An 18,171-nucleotide genomic window follows, 5' to 3' on the forward strand; every position below is an offset into this window, starting at 1 on the left:
GGACTTCCTGAGAGATTACTGAATAATTGATTAGCTCATTGTGAATATCATTAGGACCGTGGCCAAATGAATGAATAAACAATATGATCTAAATGGGAAGCACTTCCCGATCCTCATTGGATATGATATTCATTTATTGCATTCCTTTTGAATTCGATATAATACAATTGGCCTTCAGAAATTACTTTTGTAAAACATACTGCTTTCTGTTTTAATTTTTCTATAGAATAATGAATTGCTTAAATGATCGAGGCAATCAACGCAACAAAACCATTCATCCATGTTCATTTTCAAGTGGAACGTGCTTGTCCTTTCACAAGACCATCAAAGCGCTCATTGCTCAGATCCCATCTTACTCGCATTCTTCTTCAACTCAATATGAGGACCTGTTATTATAGACCTCATTTACTCCATTTATAAATGTATGATGAAGAGAACTGGTAGTTAATACTCAGTGCCATACATTTACATCACTATGATCGAGTGGGTAGAGTGGTTGTGCCCATGCAACCATCCACATTGGTTCAGCTGTGATGGACACCTAGCAATCACGGAAATGGCCAGGTTTTGGAAATTCTCATCTCATCTGTTTAACCATTTTAACTCTCACACAGTGTTGTCCTATCTTCTCTTGGCCACTCGATGTCCTACATCATATCAATATTCCAAAGGACAAATGCAAGAAAAGGCCAATAGTGCCTTAATGTTATCATTATGTAAGGGTAAGGGACCCTCCCAATCACTCTGGGCCTCACCCATAAGCTTAATTTGTTATTTTTTTTATCTGCCAATGTGTTTTGTTTATGATTCTCCAGTTAATGATCCAACATGAATATAAAGCCATCTGCCTATTTACTGCCCACCTTAACCACTACTAGAGATGACCAAACAGTACCTGCCTCAACTTGAATGCTGTTGGACTATGATCTCTGCCTGCTGTCTTGATACAGTGCCCATATTTCCATTCCATAACTACATGGTGGCCATTGCTAACATATACTACTCCGGTGGTAGTGACCTGAGGATTGCCTGTGGACACATCCCAATTGGGAGTGTTAAAGATGAAATGCAATTCCAAAAGCTGGCTACATACAGTAACATTAGATATGTTTTGGCTGACAAAGTTGGTGGGAACAGCCAACCATCTAATGTGTATGGTAGCCTACCTTCAAAGACAGATGTCGGAGGAGAGAAGTATAGGACATGTTGGATTTTACTCCCTTTCTTTTGTTGTCAGTGAAATAAGCCACTATGACCAGCCTTAGTCTTTATTTATCCCTATGCCAAATCCAGTAGTTAAAAGTTAGTCAATATCCCCTGTAGGTGTGACAGTGATACTGCGGTCAATAAATCAAGGTTGGCTGAAGTATTAGCACATACCCAAGGCATTACTGAAATTCAATGAAACTATGCAGAACACATAGGGACAACCCTTCAAAGGAGTTGTCCGCGACTGGAAAAGAGTCTACCTTTTCCCTAAAACAGTGTAAGTCCTGTCCATGGGCTGTATCTGGTTTTCCCTTAAATTTGGATAAGTTGTAGGACCTGACACAGCCTATGGAGAAGAGTTACTGGAGGAAAAAAAAGAAAAAAAGCACAAAAATTAGAGAACATTATGGTAAACCAGCAGCTAAGAAATAAACAAAGAATTGTATATACAGTAAGTATAATGTGGATATTTCTCATATAAAAGCAATGATTTTACCCTAGTAATATATCTTTAAACATTCAAAGGAAAAGGGCACAACTATTCCTCTCCCATTCTTTTGACAATTCAAATCCTTTGAGCGTTCGGGAACACAATTTTCCTTCAGTCTGTTAACTACAGTGTAACTTGTGATAATAAAGAACTTCATACGTAAACAACGCTTTGGGTTTCTTCTCTCTAATACATTGTTTTTGTTCTTGTCTTGTTAAGTAGTAAGAGATGTATGACTTGTTTTCACTACAGCCGGCGCAGAATACATTAACTAGAATGAAAAATAATTTTTCACAATGGGAAACCTAAGCCGACGGTAAAAGCCCAATCATGAATAGTACAGCCTGATAAATTAGCTTTGGAAAAAAAAATTGTTTTAGCATTAAAGATCTGTAGAACTATAAAAATACCATTACATAGCAATTAAGAGAAGTAAACATTGTTGTAATCATGTTTATCACCACATTTTTTTACATCTCCAGAGAACCCCAATATATATGTCTCATGAAACACAGTTTAGCAGTATTGTCTATTTGGACAACCCTTTTTTCTGTTAATTGAACCCTAAAAATAATCAGATTATAGTTTTTGTTCCATTTCCCTGCAGCACCCCCTCAGGAGAATTGAAGCATTACAAGATTCCTATTTTATTCACTTAGTTGTCTGTATAAAGCAAGAATGTACCTCCAGAGCGGGTAAGAGATGTGTATTTTGTAGCTCCTATCTGCTTTGCCTTGTAGATGGAGGACTTGGACAAGGTACACCCCTATATTAACTAAGAATACTGTAATTCCCACATCACCTCCAAATACCAATGTGTCTATGGTCCGAGTTTTATACTGCAAAGAAGAAACCTTATAGTAAAACCAAACTGTTTGAACAAACATCAGAATTCTTGAAATATCAGGATTGTTTATGTATAAAATTGGATTTGGTGGAAAATGAGATCATAACAAAAAATAAATAAATAAAAAAAAAACACCTTTAAAATACAAAAAAAAATCTTTAAAATACAAAAAACAGACATCAGAACATAACTCCCAAACACATACCTATAATGTACCTGTTTCAAACAGATATGCTGCATAAGAAGATAATAATTTTTTAGAGAGGACCACACCATGGAGACACCCACCACCTTCTCATTATTCACCTCAACCTCTTACACACAGACCTCACTAAGGTTACAACACATATCAGCCATACCCCAGATACAACTCTGGTCCCTATCCAAACAGTCCTCGTCCCACACACCACTACCACTCCAATTGGAAAACACCCAGACCATATACTCCATACAAACCCCAACACAAATGGTACTATCAAACACAGAATCACCAAGTAACCCACCACACAGACACCTACACATCAAGCCATTCACCCAACAGACACATCCACCAAACACACAATGGCACCCCGGAAAACCATCTAAACCGTAGAAACCAACCATAGCACAGATCCACTCAGCTCCTCTGACCACTCCCACCACACAGGATACCAACAGAAAAAGAGAGTTCATAGAGGATGTCATCGAGGAAGTCGAACAGCCCAGAATAAAAGTAAGCAAGACATAGAACAAACAGAAGCAGAGAGCACCATATTTAACCTGAGCTCCATTCCACTGAATCCAAATCGACTTAGTTTACTTAATAAAGGACTTAAGTTTGCACCCTGCAAACAACTGGATACATTTGATGTGTATATTGGGATAGAGAAATATATTCACAAACTTAGTCTAAAGAAATATTTTATGAAGAATCCAATAGAAACCCAGGCTATCACCCTGTCCACCTATAAACACACAACCCTGAGAAATAAATCACACTTTTTTTCCAAGACAAGAGATAAAAGGTTGTTGAAAATGATCTGAGAAAAATAAAAATACCCAAACAAGCATGGGGGAATTTAACACTGGGAGAAACTACAGCAATAAATAAACTACAACAAGACCTATCCATCACCATTAGGCCAGCCTACAAAGGAGGCGGTATAGTGGTGATGGATACATCAGCTTATACATTTGAATGTTTGTCCTAACTGAATGATAATAGCACATATGCAAAATTGAAAGGTGATCCCACCACACAATATTCTGATGAATTAGACACATTATGTAAAAAAGCCAAGGAGCAAGGTATCCTATCTAAACAGGAATATGAATTTATCACAGGCACTCAGAAACACATACCGTTTTTTTTACACCATACCAAAGATCCATAAAACCCCAATCAACCCCCAGGCCGCCCTATAGTTTCAGGTATCAGATCCATAACATCAAATTTATCCCAAAACATTGATCAATATCTTCAACCATGTGTCAAGTCAACCAAATCATACTTACGTGACATAACACACATTTTTCAGATTATTGTAGGTATTGAATGGAATCCATCTTGGTTTTTGGGTACACTGGACGTAAGTTCACTTTATACAATCATTAATCATCAACAAGGTTCAACTGCCATCCGAAAAACATTAGAAAGCCATGCAGATTTATCACCGGACCAAATCAACTTCATAACAGACAGTATTGAATTCATATTAACACACAATTATTTTACGTTTGGATCTGATCATTACCTGCAAGTTAACGGAACTGCCATGGGCACCAGATTCGCGCCCAGCTATGCCAATCTGTTCATGGCAGATTGGGAGAGTACTACCATCACTCCACAACTGGGCGGCCATCTGGTTTCATGGCACCGTTACATAGATGATATATTTTTCATTTGGTGTGAAACTCAGCCGGATCTTGACAATTTTATTCCATCTTTCATCACCAAATATTCAAATCTCAAATTCACTCCTAACATCAGTGCAGCATCTGTCGAGTTTTTGGACCTATTAACCACCACTAATACAGACAAACTCATATGTGGTACAAATCACAAGCCAGTAGCCAAAAATGGCTTCATACTTCATATAAGCTGTCACCTCCATCAATGGTTGGTCAATGTCCCAACCAGTAAATTCTGCAGACTCAAACGAAATTGCACCAATAACAACCAATTCGAGGCTGAAGCCATTTCCCTCACCAACCAATTTATTGAGAAGAAATACCCCTTGGTAAATCAACAACAATCCCTTGGCAAAGTGCGCAATTTAGACAGGGCATCATAGAACATTCTAAATTAATTATTCCCTTTAATACACATAATTTCAAAACAGAAACTATTATTAGAAAATATTGGCCGTTACTTTGCCAAGAAAAAATGTTAAGTGACATTCTTCCAGCCAAACCACCCATTGTATATACCAGAGCCCCAAATTTGGGTATTCAAATAGCTCCCACTGTTCGCTCATCGGCATTTGGCTGTGTTCCCAGCACTCCGACGAGCCCTATATTGGTCCCGCTCCCCATCTTCCACTTATATTCAGCTAGGAAGTGTGATTACTAATTAGCCTTATAACATATTTTATATTTCTTATACATTTTATTTTTTATTTCTTATATTATAAGAGGTTTATTAGGGTGCTTTTTTCCTTTTTTTCTTCTTTTTTCTATTTCTATTTTTCTGTATATAAAATATGTATAAAATTTGATTATATATGCAAGTATGCAATTTTAAAGGTGAACATACTAATCTATAAAAAAATGTATATTATTTTATTTCTAGACTATGTACTTATATTTTATATGCATATATTCCATTAGTCTATGTCATTATTATATATAGAATTTCCAACCAACAGTTTTTATTAATGTTAGCATACCACTATCTATTCCCTATTAATATATAGTTGTGAATTTGCCAATACCTACTGGTTGCGATGTCAGCAATTAAGAGAAGGGGCTTACCATATATAATGTTGAGTAATTGACCCCCAAAGATATCTATATTAAGCTGCTGAGAAAAGGACCTATGGGGGTCCTGAAACGTGTCCAGCCTATTTTCTATAAAGTTTGAGACCACCACCAACACCTATATATTGTGACCTAAATCCATCTATGAACTTTATTTATCAAAGACATCAGTCTGTCAAAGTACCTGACAGCGTGTGCTGCAGATACACAAGGATGCCGCCGGGACCATCAGCCATTTATGCGTGAGAAGTGCTGCAGTCCGCCGAGTTGAAGCTCAGCGCTGCGATCATGCGAGATGGCCGAGTCTCCAGAAGCTTTCTCCAGCCAAGAGAGCCTGCACAGGGAGCAAAGACCAGCGCACACAGGAAGATAAAACTTTATTTACCGGCATCTGATTAAAGGTAACACGGCTTATCATTAGTAAAGGCATTTACTCCCAGATCGGTGAATATTCCATCTTTGATAAACTGAGGTTACTGCATTCATTTACTTACAGTTAATACTGCATCCAAGGATAAAACGGAACTTTAGTAATACTAGTATCACGAGCATATACATACTAGTTACTATTCTGCCAGAGGATATTAACAGAACTTTCCGCATATTATTAATGCTATGATGAACTGGTCTCATTAGGTGCAGGGTTAAATTTTTATATTATTTATATTTTTTATTGCATTATTGCATACATTTTTTACATTTTACTGCATCCATATAGCTGAAGTGGTGACCCTGACGACCCACAAGGGCCCTGTGAGTCGCAGGTCACAGTGTATTTTGTTAATATATGTATGTTAATATTTATCCTATACAATAAATACTATATTAGTTAAATATCCGTGACCTTGAGCCCCATATTTTGCATTGCATTTACCCATTTCTCAGACACCGTGGGTATAGGTGTCAGTTGGGTAGCTCGGGTCTTTATTGGTGAATAGTTTGTCAAGAGCCTCTCCATATTTTTATACATAAAACCAAACTGTGTCCACTTTTTTAAGGAGGTGGGCTTCAATCATCCATTTCGCGACCATCCTCTTCTATGACTTCACTGCCGATCTTTTAGAATATTATAGGAAAGAATTATCAAGTGTCACTTATTCAATTTGGATAGACTTTAGGCAGAAACACCAAATCCTCCAACTAGAGGTGTAACATGTAGCTTATGAGCCCCAAAGCAAAATCTGCAACAGGATCCCATGTGCCATTTATAATACTGGTCTTTTATGGGGCAGGTGTGCAGGGTCCTGGTGCAACTGCTACTTCTGCAACCCCTATAGTTATGCCCCTGCTCCTACATCTTACAGACTCTAATACTGGCATACAAAGGCATATATATAGGGATTGTAGCAATAGCAATGTCATCTGGGCCATTTTCTGAAGGGTCCTTTTTGCTATATAGGAAGAGAAACGGGAGAGCCCACACATTTCAGGTTACAATTAAAAATAGACACTAGGTGGAAACACCATAACCCTTCAATCTATAAAAATGACATGTAGAGGCATAGCTATAGGGGAAGCAGAGGTTGTTGTCTCCTCCATGCCCTAGTGCCTAAAGGTTCCTTGACACATAAATAGACATGTAAGTAACACATGATAGGTGGGGGCCCCAGTTGTAAGTTTTGCATTAGGTCTCAGAAGAGTCAGGTTACCCCTGTGCTGGCATGGTCCACCAATAGTAGGTATGTCACAGGGGATTTAAGCTTTGTGAAGAATTTTTGTTTCTAGTAAGTCATTGGCATGCATTGGTTAAGCATAAGACATTGCCAAGTTCCACTGTGCATTTGGTCCGTACATTAGGTCCATTTTAATCTTATAGAAATATTCTGTCTCCATTATTTATAGCTTAATCAAATCTTGGTTACTCCAGTTTAAACAGTCCCCATGCCGTGACCATTCATTTCATTACATCCTTGTCTGCATGAAAAACAAATATTCAATTCCATTTTTCCTATCTTCAATGAGCAGCACAAATGGAAACACAATCTTACACTTTTTTAATTAAGCCAAATAATCAACAGGAACAAGATATGAAGGGCATAAACTAAGCGCAGGTTCACCTTCCTCTGAGCCGGTCATTAAATAATGTGGAAATAAAGAATATCATTATTTGGCCATGATAAGGGCAACGCGCCTCCGAAGATTCTAATTTATTATTAGCAGGAGGCTGGAGAGAATATGTTTCATATCTCCCCACAAAATGAAATCTAAATTTTGTGGAAAGAGGACTGTGAGTGCAGAAATGTAAAATGAATTACTCCGTAATTACGCTACTAATGTCAGATAAGTTTCCATAGGAAAGATAGTTACATGGTAAAAGTTTTGGGTTAAAGAGACATTCCAAAAAGTGTGTTACATGTACAACAGCCTATTAAATGGGATATCTCAAGATTATAAATTATTATCACCAATCATGTGAAAATTATGGAGTGGTGGTGAGCATGCCATTGGTGCTCCATTCACTCAAGGAGACAAAAAACTAGATATAGTTGGCCTGGCTTCTCTGCATGGGAGAGGAGTCAAGTATGTATTTTTTTTTCTATTGAGGCAGGGGACTACAGTGGAATGACTGCTTGCCCACTGGTTAGATCTAAGGACATACTTGCCCACCTGGGGGAGGGACTACCTATTGACATAGCTGTCTACCTGGGGAGGGGGCACCTAAGAACATGCCTGCCTACCTGTGTGGGCTACTTAAGGACATACCTACATGGGAAGGACTACTAAAGCACATACCTGTCTACCTGGGTGGACTACAAAAGGATAAAATACCTGCCTACCTGGAAGGGGACTATCTAAGAGTATTCCTGCCTATCTGGGTAAAGAGCACTTATGGAGATTCCTGCCTATTGAACTACCTGACTATTGTGGGGGACATATGTACCTACTGGGGGAAAAACCTGCATAATGGAGGAATGATGTGCCTAGTGTGGAACATCCCTACTTAATGGGAGAACTACCTAACTACTTTTGGGAACATATATACCTAATGGTGAAAGTACCTGTCTACTTTGGGGATTATACCTTTTTAATAGGGGCCCTTTTTACCTACCTACTGTGCGTAAGACCAAGGTGGGGCATTATTACAGTTTAGGGAGCTACAGATGTGGAGTTTTGTGAGAATATGGAACCTAAAATGATTGTCTTGCAGATTCTGAAGATGAAAAGTCACAGCTGGATGAAGTCAACATGGCAGTCTGAGTTGGTTGGAAATGACCAACGAGGACAACACCGATTAGGGAAGATGTCATTTGTGAGTCACTAGATGTAACTGTAATAATTACTTATATGGTCTGCAGAGCCTGTGTACAGATCTTATTTACCACTATAAGGTCACTGAATGGCGGGGAAGACATTGGTCAGTGTATACTGGTATTATTAGTAATTTTGGTCTTTGTAGTCTGTGTATAGTAGTTTTTACCCATTATCGGTATGGTGGTATTATCCAGTCACTGTGTTAGGGTAATGGTAGTGGTTATTGTGTAGTAGTATAATTAGCCTCTTGTATACTGGTATTATCTGGTAACTGTATGACTATTATCTAAATCATAAACCATGATTATGTAGCTAACACAAAAATTCCTAATTACATCCCAATGAGTTTTATATGCATTTCTACCAAAACAGAGGCATAAAGTACATATATTCAGTCCACAAAATGGCACTTTCACTTATGAAACACATTAGTCAAGTAGGTATTTCTCAACATTCCTAAACAAAGCACCCCAACAAACAGATCTGTAATATGGCCACATGCATTAGACCACATCATAAGCAACAAGTAACTGTTTAGTTGTAAAAACAGCGCTGATCAGAGACATAAAAGACTACAAACACAACATGGCCTCAGTAAATTTCAGTACTTTGTATTTAGCAGGAAGAAACCATGAGCGATTTTATTTCTTATGACAGCGTCGGGCTCATTCTGTGTCACTACCCATTCCTAAGCATGGTGCAGACAGCATCACAATGAGGTTTTCACGATTCGCTGGAGACATTTTGCTTTAATACAGACTGGAAAATTGACTTGGGAGTTGGGATTGTAAAAATATCACTTCGGCCCTTATCCATTACCGTGTTGACCTTCACCTCTCAGGAATTTGATCTGACTCCCCATTCGGTCGTACAGGAAAGATTATAGCCTCTGGCTACTCCTGCTTTCTAGTATGAGTTTGTGTTCAATAGTTCTTCGTTCTTTTTAAGACTCTCTAAAATTGTTAACACAGAAACAATGTACGGAGAAGAATCCTTGGGGTAAGATGAACATGAACTCCTTCTTTATCTACATTCATGTCTTACACTCTTAGGGGAATGCTCAACCCCTTATGGCTGCAGTATTAAGGGGCTTAAAATCACTGCAAGGTGACCCAAAAACGCCAAGTCTGGCACTTTACAATTTTATTTATTTATTTATGACTTACTTTGCTTATTTATTTATTTTTTCTATGTTATTTAGTATGTAAGACAAATTGTTACAAGTGCAGTGATACCATTTAAGTGCATTATAAATATATATAAATATATATATATATATATATATATATATATATATATATATATATATATATATATATATTAGGCTTGAAATAGCAACAAATGTCTATTAGATGGTTATGATTTTCACTTAATTTTGAACCAATAAATATAATAATAATATAATAAATAATAATAATAATATAATGTAATACATAATAAATATTTGTAATACTGGCTATTATGCCTACTCACATGGTTCACCTCTCTCTCCACTTAGTGAGTTCCAAGTAAAATGGTGTCATTTTTGTCCAAACATGGGAGGCCTAAGCTCACAGAACTCAGATAATGTCTGCTGACATATCCATATAATGTGGATATATGCAGAATGTCACATTTCCCAGAATGCAACATGTGCACAGCTGAGGTCACATGAATATGTTTTTCCCCAGAACAGGTGACTGACAGCACAGCTCACTATTGAGTTCAAAAAGCTTACTTTAATAATCACTTTTATTGTGTTGCTGACTGTCGAATTCCCTGCATTAAATAATTTAAACATTGATAGTATCCAATTTTTTTAAAACATTTCTTTTAATTCCGAAACAAACGCTCAGAAGGCACAACACTGTTAAGAAAATATAGCGGGAGGTCGCCATTCCTCACCTCTGGCAATGAATAAAAGACAGTCTCATTTTTAACCAAAGAAAAGAAAGCTCTGAGGATCCCGGCACAGAGAGGAGATGTAGTGAGAGATGATTGCCATTCTTTCATTTAGTATTTCATTATCGCTTAAGGTCAGGGTATAATGGGGAAAATCACAGAAATCTTGGCCTTGTTAGCAATTTGGAAAATTTTTGTGAAGATTTGTGTTACCGAGCACTGATTATAGAGAATAAAAGAATGAAAGAGGAATAAGGTGAATGAAATTAAACAGTACGGCTGCGTCTTCGTGTTGGTAATTGTCTGGCTTTGATGTCTGTAAATGTAAAAAGTTCAACAAAATCCTGATCGAGCAAGAACATTCTTCTTCTCCTTGGTAACATTTGTCCATAAACATGCAGACACCTCACTAATAATAAAATCCTCTAGTATAACTGCACAGGAGAATGCAAGCCCTAGAAGCTTTCTTTTTCTTAAAGGGCTTGGGTGGTCTCCAGAAACCAAATTTAAATACCTGGTTAGGAATTCTTAGATAATGGAGGGGTGTCCCCGATTCAGGGATGTCATCTGTGGGTCGGAGTCAAGAGCAACTACAGATATGTACTTCCTTATATTTTCTCTTGGCTTGACATACCTCAAGAAACTCATTATTTCCCTTTACTCTAACAGGAGTTGTTTATGCCATATCTATCTCTATGTGGTTGCCCCAGTGGTTATCATGTGCATTGCAGTCCTTTGAGGGTTTGAGTAGCATGTCAAGATAATGTATTGAATTTGAATTGTAAGAAATTGGAGTTCTTAACAGCATTTGCAGAAAAATGAGGCAAATCTGTAAATCAGCATCCGTAAAGAAGAATGTGTAATATTTCTCCTGTGCTGCCCAAAATTTTACAGCTGATCTCTAGCAGGAGGACAAGCTGACATTTTATTCCCAGGTTATCATTTTGTTAAAATGGCCAAAGTAAAATTCAATTTAAATTGAAGGCTGTCATCACTTCTATGCTGCCTGAACAACAAGTCATCCAGGCAGTCCACACCTATGACCGAGAGGTCTATCACTAAACCTAACTTGGGAGAGACCTGTCAATCAAGACTCTTGGAGCAAGAAGAGGCCCCTAGTGACCGCCCTGATGACTTGTGTTTCAGTCAACGTGATGACAGGTCCGATTTTTTTTTTCTTTAGTTGAGGGCTCAAGGCTTTACCAGCTGTTCATTTTGGGCAATGGTTTTGGTTACAGTATGAGCTAACAAACTATCATCAATGGTATGCTCTAATTTTCATAGTGATAACACTGAAGTGAACTTGGATTCAAGCAAATTGGCTTGGAATAAAAACAATATTTCACTAACCCTTTGGACAGTAGTCTAAGATTCCTGGGGGTTCTATATATAAGATATTTATATAAGATGTTATTGCCAACAAATAAAGAAAATGTATATTTGTCATTGGTTAAGGAGGTTCAGGCAGTTCCAATTTGACATTACTCTCTCTACACTGTTTATATAAAAGAAACATCTTGGAGCTAGGGGGTCAGTGGTCCTCCTGTTGTTCAACTTCCATCCACAATCATGTCGGCTAAATGGCCCTTTACTCTAGGCTCCTAACTTTTTTACTAAAGCACAGCCTATAACCAAGAACCATCTAATTTCAAGTTGACAAGCCACCCCCTGATGACATGTGCCACCTAGCTGTATGTTCCACTGCATCGACGTTCAATCAGTCCCCCGTTGTCTGAAGACTACTGAGATCACCTGACAGCTGGGGACAAATTGAACACTGATGCGGTGGAACGTACAGCTGGACTGCACATGTGATCAGGGGACTGACTTGTCAGGAAAGACAAGAAGAAGTCAAACCCCCTGTGACCATCTGTTGTCTGGAGCCAAACAGGATACCGGGAAAGGCTCGAGCCAACAGTCATCCAGAGTCCAGAAGAATGCTGAAACAGGTGGGCCATGAAAAGACAAAAGAGGAGTCGATCAGCCCTACACAGGTAACATAGATGTAGTTAAAGTAGTACTTCAGGATGTAAAAATGTTGTTTTAGACTGCCAGCAGTAAAAAAAAAAAAAAAAAAAGGGATACATATCTGCTGCCACTTCTCCGGTGCCTCCATTAAGCCACTCCGGCCTACGCCGCTATTCTCTTCCTGGCTGCCTGTGGTCGGTGAGTCATACTGCCAATTACCAGCCGCAGCAAAGTCCTGACTCAGGAGGCAATAGGCTGAGCGGCAGTGTGACGTTTCCAGCCCCGGCACCAGAAAGAAGACCAGTACCGGGGCTGAAAACGTCACACTGCCTATGGCCGGCTGAGGTGGAACTTCGCTGCAGCCAGTGATTGGCTGAGTGCAGTATGACTCACCGACCACCGGCAACCAGGAAGAGGATCATGGCAGAGGCTGTACTGGGTTACCGGAGGAACCAGGGGAGCGGCGGCAGGTATGTATCCCTTTTTCTCTCCTTTGTTTTTAACTGCTGGCAGGCTAAAAAAATTTTTACATCCCAGAGTACTCCTTTAAGACATAAAGTTGCATCAGGGGCACAATACCGCAATGTTACAAAAACATGGAATTTTAAACAACTGAAAGAAAAGTTTGAACGGAAACTTCCACACAACACAAGGTCTCGTAGGATTGATAGATAGTACTCTTTTAAACTGATACTGACTACAACACATCCTACACTAAAGCCTATTGACTGATAGACGAAGGATAACATCTCTTTCCTTTATGTCCCTCAAAAACTCATCACATTGATAATAACCAGAGAATGCTAGTAGAACATCTATTGCTCATCCGACAAATGCCGGCCGAGGATCATCTAATAAATTGATCCTCATCCCCGGCACTGGGCAGTTGTCATCTTCTCCCCATGACCGCTTTTAATGTGCGGGATTCTGAACGTGGCTCTCGCCAACAACAGCAGAAATAAGGCATTACAGATGCAAGGAGCATTACATTCAGCATCTCCTCTGCGCTGTTCCCTTCGTCCAGGCCATAAGGCATGGTTTATCGGGTTTGGTTTATTACACCCATATTGCAGAGAAATCCAGCCAGCGATGTAGGGAACGCAAGATGATAAATGTTGCATTTTTGTTTGTTTTTTATCGCCTTTATGATGGAGCACCTTTTTTTTCTACTTTATAACTTTTTTTTCTGTGATATTGTTTAGAACCTTTTTTAAATCAGGAGAACATTTTGCAAAGTTTCCTGAACTTTTGTCTTTAAGATCTATAGGGCTGCGTATACTCTTATGAGAGGGAGGCAAAAGATCTTAAATTACCTCTACTTGGTGAATTAAAGGAGAACTTGGGCTAAAATCCTCCAAAAGAACATTTCCAAAATGATGAGCAATAGAAATCCAGTCCATTGTAACCTAAAAGAAGCCTATAGATCCTCAAGATAGCCACCCTGTAAGTCAGTGTTTCCCAACCAGGGTGTCTCCAGTGTTTGCAAAGCTACCATTTCCAGCATGCCCGGACAGCCGAAGGCTGCCTGGGCATGCTGGGAATTGTAGCTTTGCAACCGCTAGTGGCACCCTGTTTGGTAAACACTGACTTGCAGGGTGGCTGTGTGCAGCTTTAGCCAATCATAGCTCATCTTACACACAGAACTGCTCTAGGCTATGTGTAGCAGAGTGAGGGAGGAAGTTCTCCCCTGTATGGCTTCAGATGATGTTACAGGGGAATGCCCCTTCCCTGGCTGTGAATCTGACTGAGACTGAGCAGAAAATACAGAGCAATATCAAGGTAGAAAACTTAAAAATAAAGGCAGGGGGTGGTTTATCATGATGGGGGCAGTGAACTGGGAGGATTAGAACATTTAACTAGATCATGAGTGGTAGTCTTTAAAGGAGATTCCCTTGAGGAGAACCGGTTGGTGTAAAGAGATTTAGAGGCAATGCTTTGTAGGTGAAAAAAAAAAAGTATGCAAATTAGCTCCCCATTGGAAGGAAATTTATAGGTAACTACTCTGTACGCCTAAATCTAACTCACAGAAGAGCCTTCAAACAAGATTATTTAGCCATCTAGTAGTTGGTGCTCAAGTAGGATCCCACTCCTTTGAATCATAGAACAAAAAGACTTGGCACTCAAATACTGCAAATGTGAGATTTATTTCATATGCAATCAAAAACAAGAGATGTCCCATGATTTATGTGGGTCTCTTGTTTTGGATTGCACATGAAATAAATCTCACATTCACAGTATTTGAGTGCCAAGTCTTTTTGTTGTAAGATTATTTAGCCAACACAGTATCTCCTACAAAAGGAAGAGACACTCATCTTTAGACACCTAGTTTATAATTCTTACCCCTTTATGATTCTTATGCCTTTGATGCAAAAACCTCAAAACAGCTGTCTACAAATGGAAGTCACTTTCTTTCAAAAAATACTTTGGCTAGATCTCTAAGACATCTCTATTCAGGTTTCAAGGCTTTTTATGGGTCAGATATTGGTTTGGAAGGTAATGGGTGACCTATTTTGAGGTGGAGAGAGAGTTTTCATTCTTCTAGAAATTTGCATTTTTTTTCCCCATAGAGCATTGCCGATAAATCTCCATAATCCAGTTGGGCACTTGACAACATAAGATCTTTAAGGACGCCATCTATTAGCCATACATTCACTGTGGTTCCTCTGATGGGGCCCCACTCCATGTATACAAAACATTTACATGTCTATTTATATTTACATTGTAACTTTTTTATTTAAATTATTGTACATACAGGACAAGACTCATCCTTAGATTTAATAGGTTATTACTGATCTCTCCATAAGAAATAGACCATAGTGGAAAGTGATGGCTCCAAAGTCAGATTCAAATGGGGTTGTCTTCTCCACTGTCCCGCTCACACAGGGAACTTTTGAAGTGTACCTAGGACATGGCAGGTATGGCAGGTATTGCACATGCCCTTGGTGACACTAGACGGGACACAGGGACAGAATAACCTGTCCATCTGTCACGGGGGCCCAAGAGCCAGCCTGCTGCCCGCCTTTAGGGCTCCCATGAAGTGGCTTGTTGCCTAAAGGGGAGCAGGCGCTACTGCCTACTTTACACCAAAACAATAAAGAGGCCATAAGGGAAGATCAGGGCTCTTCACTGCTTGCTTTGCTCCCATGAGCGCCCTTCAGGGATGCCGGAGGCTGGAACATGATGTCACGTTCCATCTTGTCTCTGAGTGTGCATTGGAGCAGAGCAGGAAGTGAAGAACTGAAACCTATCAGTCTCCAGGCCGCACTAACTGGGGGGCACAATTTTAGTAGACATATCTCTACTTCCAGTAAATTCCCACACCATTATATTGTATGTGATGAGCACTGTATAAACCCATTATATGCTATGAAATGTATTTGTATCTATATCTCTAACATACAGCTTTACTCTTTCTTCTTCTCCCCCACTGCAAGTTGAGCTACTACAGGCTCCGTTGACAGGCACTTATAGTATCATCAACCATAGGGATTTATTGGGGATTATTATACTTTTATACCTTTTAAGAATAAATGTGAAGTGCTCAGCACAGAATATTTTTCTATAGAGGAATATATGGTAGCTTCATATTAACCTAAAAGGCAAGTATTAGCAGAACTAAACATCGCTGCGGAACCCCTTGAGACTTTGAGCTGTCATTCAACACTTTGCTGAGCTAAATCACATAATTGGATCCCGTGACTGAAGACTCTGTATTCTAAGAACTTCAGCAGCCGGACAAAACACATTGAATTCCAAGATGTGCACTTGACATGCTGCAGTGGTTTACATAATTTATTCAATTCTAAGGCAAATGTACACTTTGCCCAGCACAGTCCTGCATTTTCCAAGTATAAATCATTGTTAAAGCAAAGAGGTCCTGCAGGTCACTCAATTTATTATTGGACATTCTTGGTGGTGGTGGAAAAGATTGGATGAGTTCTCCTTAGAATAACAAAAAATCTGGATTCTATAAGCCACTAATTCTGAGATTCTGTATGATAGACATGATTGGACATGTTAAGGGGGTATTCTGGCTTTATACATCTTATCCCCTATCCAAAGGATAGAGGATAAGATGTATGATCGCAGGGGTTCCACCGCTGAGGAATCCCCGCCCAGCAGGCAGGAGCAGACGAGTGCCCAGAACATTGATCAATGCTGTGCTATGGCATAGCATTGATCCGTATATGCAATCAGAAGATTGCATGTTTTATACCCCTATGGGGGCAAAAAAAATAAAAATAAAATTCCCATTTTTTAAATAAAATAATGTAATAAAAAATAAAAATAATCATATGTGGTATCGCTGCATGCGTACATGTCTGAACTTTTAAAATATAAGGTTAGCTAAACCACACGGTCAATGGCGTACACCTAAAAGAATCGTCACTTCATATACCATAAAAATATTGATAAAAAGCGATCAAAAAGTCCCATCAAAACAAAAATGGTTCTGATAAAAACTAGAGACAACAGCGCAAAAAATTTGCCCTCATACAGCCCCATATATGGAAAAATAAAAAAGTTATAGGGGTCAGAAGATGACAATTTTAAATATACTAATTTTGGTGCATGTAGTTTATAATTTTTTTAAGTATTAAAATAAAATAAAACCCATATAAATTTGAAATTCTTGTAGCCAGATAGATCTACAGAATAAAACTAATGTTTTTTTTTTTTTTTACCGAAAGAAGTCACAGAGATTTCGCGCGGAATTTCACACGGAATTGGAGCGGAATTGGTGCGGAATTGGCGCGGAATTTGAGCAGAATTCCACACGTGGAAAGGAAAATTTCAAGCGGAGGAGGAGAAGAGTTTAATATATATATATATATATATATATATATATATATATATATATATTATCCTCTTTTTTTTTTCATGCGGAAATTCCGCACCAATTACGAAACAAATTGCACGCCATTTTCACGCCAATTCCGCGTGGAAATGATTCTGACTGAAATTTTTTTTTACTTTGATCTCTATGGGAGTAAGACTATTTCGCCTGAAAGAAAGAACATGTTCTGTCTTCAAGCGGAACAGACTTCCTCGTCAGAATTCTGCTTGAGGAAATTCCTCAGTGTGAACTGAGGGGCAGAAATTCTGCACAACTCTATGGGGATTTTCACTGCTGAATGAATTGGAGAGGAAAAAGCGAGCAGAATTACTCATAGAAATTCCTCTCCAATTCCTCAGTGTGAACATACCCTTAAGGTGAAAATGGGCTGAGTCCTTAAAAGGGTACTCCGCTACTCAGCACCGGAAGCTCGTGACGTCATAGCCCTGCCCCTCATGACATCACACCCTGCCCCCTCAATGCAAGTCAATGGGAGGGGGCATGACAGCCATCACGCCCTCTCCTATAAACTTGCATTGAGGGGGCGGGGCATCATGAAGGGGCGGGGCTATGACGCCACAAGCTCCCGGTGCCGACTCCAGCATTCGGAACAGTTTTTTTTCCAAACGCTGAGCAGTGGAGTACCCCTTTAAGGGGTTGAAACATAATAAATAAATAAATCACATCCTCTGAAAAATGTGTTGGGACAGACAAACACTAGGGTCAGGT

General features: G+C 39.0%; 1 protein-coding gene across 8 annotated transcripts in view; it reads right to left on the minus strand.

The window, feature by feature from the left end:
- The window catches only part of DCC (DCC netrin 1 receptor), a 533,618-nt gene that overhangs the window by 109,838 nt on the left and 405,609 nt on the right, over positions 1 to 18,171 (minus strand). The gene's annotated exons all lie outside the window — the stretch shown is intronic.

The sequence above is a fragment of the Hyla sarda genome, chromosome 1 (assembly GCF_029499605.1).
Source record: "Hyla sarda isolate aHylSar1 chromosome 1, aHylSar1.hap1, whole genome shotgun sequence".
In the NCBI taxonomy this organism is placed as follows: domain Eukaryota; kingdom Metazoa; phylum Chordata; class Amphibia; order Anura; family Hylidae; genus Hyla; species Hyla sarda.